This window comes from Ranitomeya imitator, chromosome 4 (genome assembly GCF_032444005.1).
Source record: "Ranitomeya imitator isolate aRanImi1 chromosome 4, aRanImi1.pri, whole genome shotgun sequence".
NCBI classification, from domain to species: Eukaryota; Metazoa; Chordata; class Amphibia; order Anura; family Dendrobatidae; genus Ranitomeya; species Ranitomeya imitator.
In genome coordinates this window covers 19,928,147-19,940,173 of record NC_091285.1, presented here as the reverse complement: position 1 = coordinate 19,940,173, position 12,027 = coordinate 19,928,147, and the positions used below count along the sequence as shown (strand labels likewise).

At 43.4% G+C, this 12,027-nt stretch overlaps 1 protein-coding gene across 2 annotated transcripts in view; it reads right to left on the bottom strand.

Moving 5' to 3' along the window:
- Positions 1–12,009, bottom strand: part of DENND2A (DENN domain containing 2A) — a 96,659-nt gene extending 84,650 nt beyond the window's left edge. The window contains exon 1 of one of the 2 annotated variants that reach the window (XM_069763259.1): positions 11,625–12,009. The gene's annotated coding sequence lies outside the window, so the exon portion shown is untranslated. The remainder of the gene's footprint in view (positions 1–11,624) is intronic. The other variant, XM_069763260.1, reaches the window with a different exon arrangement.
- Positions 12,010–12,027: the final 18 nt, after the last annotated feature.

Below are 12,027 nucleotides of genomic sequence, written 5' to 3'. Positions count from 1 at the left end.
CCATCCCTACAGTCAAGCATGGTGGTGGCAGCATCATGCTGTGGGGCTGTTTCTCAGCCAAGGGGCCTGGCCATCTGGTCCGCATCCATGGGAAGATGGATAGCACGGCCTACCTGGAGATTTTGGCCAAGAACCTCCGCTCCTCCATCAAGGATCTTAAGATGGGTCGTCATTTCATCTTCCAACAAGACAACGACCCAAAGCACACAGCCAAGAAAACCAAGGCCTGGTTCAAGAGGCAAAAAATCAAGGTGTTGCAGTGGCCTAGTCAGTCTCCTGACCTTAACCCAATTGAAAACTTGTGGAAGGAGCTCAAGATTAAAGTCCACATGAGACACCCAAAGAACCTAGATAACTTGGAGAAGATCTGCATGGAGGAGTGGGCCAAGATAACTCCAGAGACCTGTGCCGGCCTGATCAGGTCTTATAAAAGACGATTATTAGCTGTAATTGCAAACAAAGGTTATTCCACAAAATATTAAACCTAGGGGTTGAATAATAATTGACCCACACTTTTATGTTTAAAATTTATAAAAATTTAACTGAGCAACAAAACTTTTTGGTTTGTAAGATTTATGCATCTGTTAATAAATCCTGCTCTTGTTTGAAGTTTGAAGGCTCTAACTTATTTGCATCTTATTAAACCTGCTAAATCTGCAGGGGGTTGAATACTACTTGTAGGTACTGTAGATAGATAGATAGAGATAGATAGATGATTGATAGATAATAGATAGATGGATAATAGATAGATAATAGATAGATAAGTAATAGATAGATGATAATTAGATAATAGAAAGATAATAGATAGATAATAGATAGATGATAGATAGATGTTAGGGGGGGGCACGCTTGCACCCCTTATTCCTGTCCTACACGTTAACCCTTTACTCTCAGGACAGACATGGGTGCGGAGCGGTTGCACATCTGCCTGTACCTGACTCTGTCCTCTCTTGTCTCTGGATTCCCGAGACCCCTGGAATGCGCTCGCAGCATCAGATTACCACCTTCCAGGGGACTTAACAAAAAAAAAGGAAAGAAAAAAAAAAAACTAAAAAAAAAGAGCAACCTATATTTTGGGCTGAATTTATTACCCCCTCCTCATCTCCTCCCTCGTTCCTGGAAGAGATTTGGCCTTCCTTGGGTTTTCCACTTGGGATACTAGTTCTTGGAAAACCTGCAGGTCTTCAATCAGTCCTAAAAACAGTTCCAGATTTTTTTTTCCCCCTTTGCAGGAGCCTGAGAGGAGAGTGGGAGTGGGGGGCGATTAACCCTTCACAGGACCACACGTTGATCGAAATGGCCCATCTAACTAGGCAACTTCTAACTTTCTAAGAATGTAATGAAAGAAGATCCCATTACTGGCGAGAACCGTCTCCTTAGTAAATATCTAGGTCCCCAGGAAACAACGATCCCATTAGGACCATTTCTCAGTAGTCACAAAGCCTCCCTCCATTGTTCTTCCTGTCAATGTATAGATAGATTGATAATTGGGAGCCACCATTATCCTTGTCCCTTCTAAACAAATCCTCCGGATCTCGCAGTGTGAAGAACATCCTGAGTTTCCTACATTTCCAGGAGGAATAACAGAGGATCGACCATTCGGAATACCTCGTGTCTCAGCCTGATAATATGGACATGTGGACAATATAAAAAGATAATACAGGAACCATTTTCCATCACTGTGGGACTTTTACGTGTCTTTGTCATGATCGCCTCCTTTACAGCATCCCCACTTCCGGAACGTTTCCTGTCCCATTATGTCGCGGCGGGGGGATGCACATTTTATTGTCTTGTGATACTTTTTTAGCTGTTGGGAGCGTAAAATGGGTGTAAATATAGAAACCAAATGAGACGATCAACAAGGATGATCCACTACCGGGTAGCCCGAATAGTTGTGAGAACGCGGAGGCGATTATGACTATTTACGAAGGCAGGCATAAAGACCATATCAGATATCACCAAGCTTTCCCAGACACGTGAATGGCAGATATGTTTTTTTTTATTATTATGTATACCCCTCCTCACATGTAAAGCGCCATGGAATAAATGGCGCTATAATAATAAATAATAATTTTCAATTCTTTACGGACTGCACTAGCGGGCACAACCTATGGTTCAAAGTGGCGCTGTTTTTAAAAAATGTATTATTTTAATTCACATCAAGGGGACACAGACCTTCCATGACTTTCCGCCACTCCTGAACTCGGATCTATTCAGCTCAGGAAATCTATCAGTTTACCGCTATTTCTCTAAATCCAGCCAATAGGAAGTCACCTTTGTGAATCCGGTGAAGTCACAGCGTTTGGCAGGCATTTCTAATTAGCGCTGAAAGGTTTGTAACATACGGCAGATCGAGTTCCATAGGGAAGAATTTTGATCTGCTTCTCATTACGTAATGTATTTCCTCTTCTGGGGAACCAAATATAAAAGAACCCTGCCATATATATACACTAAGTATTCGGCCAAAAGTATGTAGACACCTGACCACCTGCGTGAGCTTGTTGGACATCCTACTACAAGTCCATGAGTGTCAGAGTGGCCTCTGTAAGAGCCTCCACTTCCCTGGGATGACTATCCACAGGATAGGGTATATAGGTCTTATGATATGGGGTACGGTAGGCAATGAGCAGAGTAGCAGTGCGCATGCGCGGGCTACCCTCAATTTATATAGATGGCAAAAGCCAACTTGGGAATATATCATATGACTAGGTGATACGTTTCTGATCATGTGGAGACCATCTTATCTCCATCAGTCTCATTGACAATGAGCAGAGCACCAGTGCGCATGCGCAACGTATTGTCCATTCATATAGCTGATGGAAGAACCCCACCTGATCAGAATAGGTGACACATTTCTAATCATGTGGGGGTAAAACTTATCACCTAATCATATAACATGATACATAAGTTTTAGATCATGGTGCTTCCATCTCATCTATCAATTGTGGGGTCCATCCTATCTCAATCAGTCCCATAGGCATGCGCGACCGACCCTCAATTAATATAGGGGATGGAAGACACTACCTGATCAGAATAGGTGATACATTCCCGATCATCTGGGGTAAAACCTATCACCTATCCATATAAAATGATCCCTAGGTTTTTGATGATGGGGCTTCCTTCCATCCCAGTTATGAATTGTGTGCAGGTTGCGCATGCGCATTACTGCTATACTTTGAAAAAGAATGTCTGAATCCGAGCAATCAGAAATGTATCACCTATTTATATAACATAATTCATAAGTTTGTAATCGAGGGGATGTCCAACCAATGGGACCCCCAGCAATCACAAGAACGGAGGTCCATGGTCCTTCTTATGAACATAGTGCGCAGGCTTCTCTAGTCATCGCCTATGAGACTGACAGAGATAAGTTTCTGATAATGTCTGGTCCATTTTTTCTCCATCAGTCTCAAAGGCAATGAATAGAGAAGCAGCGCGCATGCGCAACCTGCACTTAGCTCATAGGAAGGACCAAGGACCTCCATTCTTGTGACTCCTGGTGGTCTGAATGGTTGGATACCTCCAAAATAAAGAAACGTATGAATCATATTATACGCATAGGTGATAAATTTCTGAAAGAAAAAGGTCTGATCTTAACTCATGAAGGGGACTCAACTGGAGGTCCCAATGATTGAACCAAAGACAATCAGAGACTTATGGATAGGTGATACGTTTTTGATCGTGTGGGATAGGACCTATTTCTGTCAGTCTCAAATACAATGAGAAAAGCAGCAGAGAGCTTGCCCAACCTGCGCTCCATTCATGTGTGGTCTCAGGATCTCCATTTTTGTAATTCCTGGGGGTTCCAGTTGACGGACCCTTCACAATCAGAAACTTTTGGACCATATCATATGGTTAGGTGGTAAGGTTCTGATTGTGCGGAATCCACCTGATATCTATCTGTCCCATAGGCAACGGATAGAGTTGGAGTGCCCATGAGCAACCTGCGCTCCATTCATAAAGGGGTTTCGTGACCTCTTTCTTGTAATCATTAGGAGTCCTCGTGTTTAGACCCTCCATAATCAGAAACTTAGGAATCATATCTCATAGATCGGTCAAAAGTTTCTCACTGCATGGGGCTGGACCTCTCTCTCCATGAGCCCCATAGAAAATGAGCATTGAGTCATCTACTTCACAAGCATAGCACTTACAGGAGACTGGGGTAATAAGTCCAGCAGATCAGGACTATTACGAACTGACTAGTGGATAAGATGGCATCCTAAAACCGCGCAATAGTTTCCGACAGCTTGTCCGACAGATGTACTTCCGATCCTGTGCTCCACAACATCAAGAATTTCCCGTGTAAGCATGGCTGATTGCTTGTTTCAATAACTAAGCCAGAACCCTTCTCTGTCTATGTATTGGCTGATGAAGGGGGCTGGCTGATATACTTATGACCATTTGGTGAACATACAATAAGTACAGGCTAAGTAGGTGGCACCATATAGAACTAGAGCAAGAAGCTTGATAAGAGACCTTCTAAGAACATTGAGAAGATCAGAAGTTTATCTCATGGTGAGGACCAATATGAGGGCACTGTATCTGTTGTGGATCCAAAGACTCCACCTTCCCCTGCTCAGGAGATGAAGATCCCCCTTCTCAACTACATCCATAACCTTCCAGTTTTGCAATATGACAACGAGACCCACAGGGCGATAGATCCAATTGCAAGGCTAGACCAACCATCTCTTCTACAAGGGTTGGTAAGGCTGCTCCAAGATGGAAGGACATGGAGGTATAAATCAGCACCAGGTGGTCCCTAACTGGTTTTGTTTTTTGGTGCCCCACCTGGCCATGTAAGCTCCACCTCTATGTTTGGCGTTGACCACCTGTAGAGTCTCCATGTTGAAGAGATCTTCCTGATGTTTAACACGAGAACTCAAGAGATGGGTCATACTGGGCCCGTTGTCCAACCCATCCAATGCTTAATAACCATACAGAATGTCAATCCAGGTTGGTAAAGGCCCGTCCATGCCCTGTGGCACCTGTCCAGTGTTGCCTAGTTGTGAAATGGGACTTTCGAGAACCTATCTACTTTCACCACAGACACAAAATACAGGTCAGTTATTGAAACGGGTCTTTCATACATAGTTTTGTCGAGTTGGTCTCACTCCCAATCACTCACACTCCTGGGTGGCAAATCGTAATAATTACCTTGACACGTGGTAAAAGGGGACATATCAGTGAATAAACAGATTTTTAATTTAGGAGTCCTTGACTCATAGATATTCACCCAGCTCTTCAAGGGCTTTTCCCACAACAAACCATTGGAGAGGTGATAAATGTATCACCACTGGGGGTTCAACTGATGATGAGAACGGGGTAAGTGTCCCCAAAGTCTCCTGTGTACATGCGCCACCACCAATCCATTCACTTCTATGAGACTTTTGGAGATAGTTGAGCCACCGGTCCCATAAAAGTGAATGGAATCCCATATAAGTGAATGGTCGGCATGTTCATTTAGGACCTCCGTTATCGGGACTGGTGATGGTTCCAGTGGGAAAATCCCTTTAATATGTATTAATATCTATACTATGATACACTTTTTTCAATACTTCACTGTGTGACTGTAAAAGGTACAAGTATACTTAAGGCAAAGGTAAGAAAAGTGAGCCAAGTCCTATGTCCACAGCCTGTCTGCCAGGGGATTATACACTGGGCCACAAAAACACACACAGGATGTTCTCCAGCGTCATCAGTCAGAAAAGAAGAGTCTAGTAAACGCGACTCTGCCCAATTTCAGCTAAGTTCCCGACATGTGATGCAACTCATATCTTAACACTATAAAGCCTTAAAGGGGAACTCGACAGAAAATCTTTAGGTTTTCACTTTTTTTTTTACAAAATTAATTGACTTCTTTCTCTGTCCAGGGTGGTGTGGGTCGTAAGAGCCAGGAGTTAGTGTAGTAGCGATTCTGACTCCTGGGCAACAGGTAAGTGCAAAACAGAGTAAAGTAATCAGGCTATTTGTGGGACCACCAAACTATGTGGAGGGCTATTTATGAAGCCAGCATACTATGCGGAGGGCTATTTGTGGGGCCATCATACTATGTGGAGGGCTATTTGTGGGGCCATCATATTATGTGGAGGGCTATTTATGAAGCCATCATACTATGTGGAGGGCTATTTGTGGGGCCATCAAACTACATGAAGGGCTATTTGTGGGGCCACCATACTATGTGGCGGGCTATTTGTGGGCCCATGATACTCTGTGGAGGGCTATTTATGAAGCCATCATACTATGTGGAGGGCTATTTGTGGGGCCATCATATTATGTGGATGGCTATTTGTGAGGCCATCATACTACATGAAGGGCTATTTGTGGGGCGATCACACTATGTGGAGGGCTATTTGTGGGGCCATCATATTATGTGGAGGGCTATTTGTGGGCCCATGATACTCTGTGGAGGGCTATCTATGAAGCCATCATACTATGTGGAGGGCTATTTGTGGGGCCATCATATTATGTGGAGGGCTATTTGTGAGGCGATCACACTATGTGGAGGACTATTTGTGGGGCGATCATACTATTTAGAGGGCTATATGTGGGGTTATCATACTATGTAGAGAGCTATTTATGGGGCCATCATACTAAGTGGAGGACTATTTGTGGGGCCATCATACTATGTGGAGAGCTATTTATGGGGCCACCATACTATGTGGAGGACTATTTGTGGGGTTATCATACTATGTGGAGAGCTATTTATGGGGCAATTATAGGATGTGGATAGCTATTTGTGGGGCGATCATACTATATGGAGGACTATTTGTGGGGCCATCATACCATGTGGAGGACTATTTCTGGGTCGATCATACTATTTACAGGGCTATTTGTGCGGTTATCATACCATGTGGAGAGCTATTTATGGGGCCATCATGCTATGTGGAGGACTATTTATAGGGCCATCATACTATGTGGAGGACTATTTGTGGGGCCATCATACTATGTGGAGGACTATTTGTGGGGCCATCATACTATGTGGAGGACTATATGTTGGGCCATCATACTATGTGGAGGACTATTTGTGGGGCGATCATACTATTTAGAGGGCTATTTGTGGGGCCATCATACTATGTGGAGAGCTATTTATGGGGCCATCATGCTATGTGGAGGACTATTTGTGGGGCCATCATACTATGTGGAGGACTATTTATGGGGCCATCATACTATGTGGAGGACTATTTGTGGGGCCATCATACTATGTGGAGGACTATTTGTGGGGCCATCATACTATGTGGAGGACTATTTGTGGGGCGATCATTCTATTTAGAGGGCTGTTTGTGAGGTTATCATACTATGTGGAGAGATATTTATGGGGCCTTCATACTATGTGGAGGACTATTTATGGGGCCTTCATACTATGTGGAGAGCTATTTATGGGGCCATCATACTATGTGGTGGACTATTTGTGGGGCGATCATACTAAGTGGAGGACTATATGTGGGGCCATCATACTATTTACAGGGCTATTTGTGGGTGTTATCATACTATGTGGAGGACTATTTATGGGGCCATCATATTATGTGGAGGACTATTTGTGGGACCACCAGACTATGTGGAGGGCTATTTGTGGGGCCATCATACTATGTGGAGGACTATTTGTGGGGTTATCATACTATGCGGAGGACTATTTGTGGGGTCATCATGCTATGTGGAGGACTATTTGTGGGGTCATCATGCTATGTGGAGGACTATTTGTGGGGTCATCATGCTATGTGGAGAACTATTTGTGGGGTCATTATGTAGCAGACCACTATTGCGCCCCCTATGGTATAGAAAATGCCAGAGCTCATTTTCAATTGGTCGCTCCTCTAAGCAGGTGGCCACATAATCCCGACCCTGTCAGCTACAGTGGGGCAAAAAAGTATTTAGTCAGTCAGCAATAGTGCAAGTTCCACCACTTAAAAAGATGAGAGGCGTCTGTAATTTACATCATAGGTAGACCTCAACTATGGGAGACAAACTGAGAAAAAAAAATCCAGAAAATCACATTGTCTGTTTTTTTAACATTTTATTTGCATATTATGGTGGAAAATAAGTATTTGGTCAGAAACAAACAATCAAGATTTCTGGCTCTCACAGACCTGTAACTTCTTCTTTAAGAGTCTCCTCTTTCCTCCACTCATTACCTGTAGTAATGGCACCTGTTTAAACTTGTTATCAGTATAAAAAGACACCTGTGCACACCCTCAAACAGTCTGACTCCAAACTCCACTATGGTGAAGACCAAAGAGCTGTCAAAGGACACCAGAAACAAAATTATAGCCCTGCACCAGGCTGGGAAGACTGAATCTGCAATAGCCAACCAGCTTGGAGTGAAGAAATCAACAGTGGGAGCAATAATTAGAAAATGGAAGACATACAAGACCACTGATAATCTCCCTCGATCTGGGGCTCCACGCAAAATCCCACCCCGTGGGGTCAGAATGATCACAAGAACGGTGAGCAAAAATCCCAGAACCACGCGGGTGGACCTAGTGAATGAACTGCAGAGAGCTGGGACCAATGTAACAAGGCCTACCATAAGTAACACACTACGCCACCATGGACTCAGATCCTGCAGTGCCAGACGTGTCCCACTGCTTAAGCCAGTACATGTCCGGGCCCGTCTGAAGTTTGCTAGAGAGCATTTGGATGATCCAGAGGAGTTTTGGGAGAATGTCCTATGGTCTGATGAAACCAAACTGGAACTGTTTGGTAGAAACACAACTTGTCGTGTTTGGAGGAAAAAGAATACTGAGTTGCATCCATCAAACACCATACCTACTGTAAAGCATGGTGGTGGAAACATCATGCTTTGGGGCTGTTTCTCTGCAAAGGGGCCAGGACGACTGATCCGGGTACATGAAAGAATGAATTGGGCCATGTATCATGAGATTTTGAGTGCAAACCTCCTTCCATCAGCAAGGGCATTGAAGATGAAACGTGGCTGGGTCTTTCAACATGACAATGATCCAAAGCACACCGCCAGGGCAACGAAGGAGTGGCTTCGTAAGAAGCATTTCAAGGTCCTGGAGTGGCCTAGCCAGTCTCCAGATCTCAACCCTATAGAAAACCTTTGGAGGGAGTTGAAAGTCCGTGTTGCCAAGCGAAAAGCCAAAAACATCACTGCTCTAGAGGAGATCTGCATGGAGGAATGGGCCAACATACCAACAACAGTGTGTGGCAACCTTGTGAAGACTTACAGAAAACGTTTGACCTCTGTCATTGCCAACAAAGGATATATTACAAAGTATTGAGATGAAATTTTGTTTCTGACCAAATACTTATTTTCCACCATAATATGCAAATAAAATGTTAAAAAAACAGACAATGTGATTTTCTGGATTTTTTTTTCTCAGTTTGTCTCCCATAGTTGAGGTCTACCTATGATGTAAATTACAGATGCCTCTCATCTTTTTAAGTGGTGGAACTTGCACTATTGCTGACTGACTAAATACTTTTTTGCCCCACTGTATATAACCATGACCATCACATGCAATAAGAAGGTAACACAGGTCCTTGACTTCTATTTGTATACATTTACAACAATGTAGCAGATCTACGACTGTCAGATGTAGTATTGGGATTGTATGATGGAGGATGTATGAAGTTGCTGATACAATACACAAGTTTCAAAGTATGCAGTTAGAAGATGGGTGTAGCAGAGCTGAGGTTGTCAGATGGGTCATCAGGTAAGGGCCGCTGAGCAGATATAAGACAGAGTAGTCTGGAGACTCTCAGGTCGAGCAGTTATAGGTTACATGTAGAAAAGCAAAGCCTGTCTGATCGAGACAGTCATCTGGAAGGATGGTGAGATGTAGAAGAGCTGGGATTGGTGGAACAGATCTACGATTATCAGATGGAGCAGAGGATGCAGTACATATTTACGATTATCAGATGTAGCAGAGCTGGGACTGATGAAGCAGATCTACAATTATCACATGTAGCAGAGCTGGGACTGATGGAGCAGATCTGCGATTATCAGATGTAGCAGAGCTGAGATTGTTGGAGCAGATCTATGATTATCAGATGTAGCAGAGGATGGAGTAGATATATATGAAATGCAGCAGAGCTGGGAGTGATGGAGCAGATCTACGATTATTAGATGTAACAGAGCTGAGATTGATAGAGCAGATCTGATTATCAGATGTAGCAGAGCTGAGATTGATGGAGCAGATCTACGATTATTAGATGTAACAGAGCTGAGATTGATAGAGCAGATCTGATTATCAGATGTAGCAGAGCTGAGATTGATGGAGCAGATCTATGATTATCAGATGTAGCAGAGCTGACATTGATGGATCAGATCTATGATTATCAGATGTAGCAGAGCTGACATTGATGGAGCAGACCTACGATTATCAGATGTAGCAGAGCTGAGATTGATGGAGCAGATCTATGATTATCAGATGTAGCAGAGCTGAGATTGATGGAACAGATCTACGATTATCAGATATAGCAAAGCTGAGATTGATGGAGCAGATCTACGATTATCAGATGTAGCAGAGCTGAGATTGATGGAGCAGATCTACGATTATCAGATGTAGCAAAGCTGAGATTGATGGAGCAGATCTACGATTATCAGATGTAGCAGAGCTGAGAGTACTGTAGAGCTGAGATTGATGGAGCAGATCTACGATTATCAGATGTAGCAGAGCTGACATTGATGGAGCAGACCTACAATTATCAGATGTAGCAGAGCTGACATTGATGGAGCAGATCTATGATTATCAGATGTAGCAGAGCTGAGAGTACTGTAGAGCTGAGATTGATGGAGCAGATCTACGATTATCAGATGTAGCAGAGCTGACATTGATGGAGCAGACCTACAATTATCAGATGTAGCAGAGCTGACATTGATGGAGCAGATCTATGATTATCAGATGTAGCAGAGCTGAGAGTACTGTAGAGCTGAGATTGATGGAGCAGATCTACGATTATCAGATGTAGCAGAGCTGACATTGATGGAGCAGACCTACAATTATCAGATGTAGCAGAGCTGACATTGATGGAGCAGATCTATGATTATCAAATGTAGCAGAGCTGAGAGTACTGTAGAGCTGAGATTGATGGAGCAGATCTACGATTATCAGATGTAGCAGAGCTGACATTGATGGAGCAGACCTACAATTATCAGATGTAGCAGAGCTGACATTGATGGAGCAGATCTATGATTATCAAATGTAGCAGAGCTGAGAGTACTGTAGAGCTGAGATTGTCAAAAACCTAATCTGTTACGGGACTGTCAGTTGTAGAAGGCTTGAGATTTTCCTGAAGTAGCAATTATGAGAATGTCAGATGTAGCAGAGCCGAGATTGTCAGAAATAACAGAAATAATAACGACAGAGCTGAATGAGTCACCAGAAATCAATTCCAACACTTAAAGTTACGATAATAACTCACCTGCAGTCCTATGTAACCCCAAAATCCTCCTATTTAACACAATCCCACCAGATTTTGACCCAATTTTCCTTGTTCCCACACGACCGACAAACTTTTCCCCAACTTTCCCTTCAATTTTTTAACTCCTCATGCATAAAAGAGACACAAAAACCATAAAAAGGAAACACAATAAGAAACAACACAAAATAATGAAAGCGTAAAAAAAAACAAAAAAGAACAATAAAAAACAGCAGAAATACCTCTGTTAAAACCCAGGGAGCCGCTTCCTTCTCTTCCTCCCTCATCTTGTGTAACTTGAGAAAATAGCAGGGATGGGAATCTGCATCTGGAGCCATCTCCCCCTCCTCCTCCTCCTCCTCCTCCTCCTCTTCTTCTTCGTCCCTTTTGTTAAACTTCCAAATCCTCTTAGAAGACGGAAAAAACTTTCCCCCTGCCCTGAAATCTTCTCCTTCTCCTTCAGGGTAATGGCTGCTGATCCCTACTCTTCTTCCCCTGCGGCCTCCCCTCCTCCAGACATCCTGTAGCCTTTATTTCCCTGTTGATAATGGATATTTTTTTTTCCCTCTGTGATTGCTGGAAATTCTTCTGCTCTCTCTGCCTCTGTCTCTGTTTCCTCCTCTCTCCTCCTCCTCCTCCTCCTGC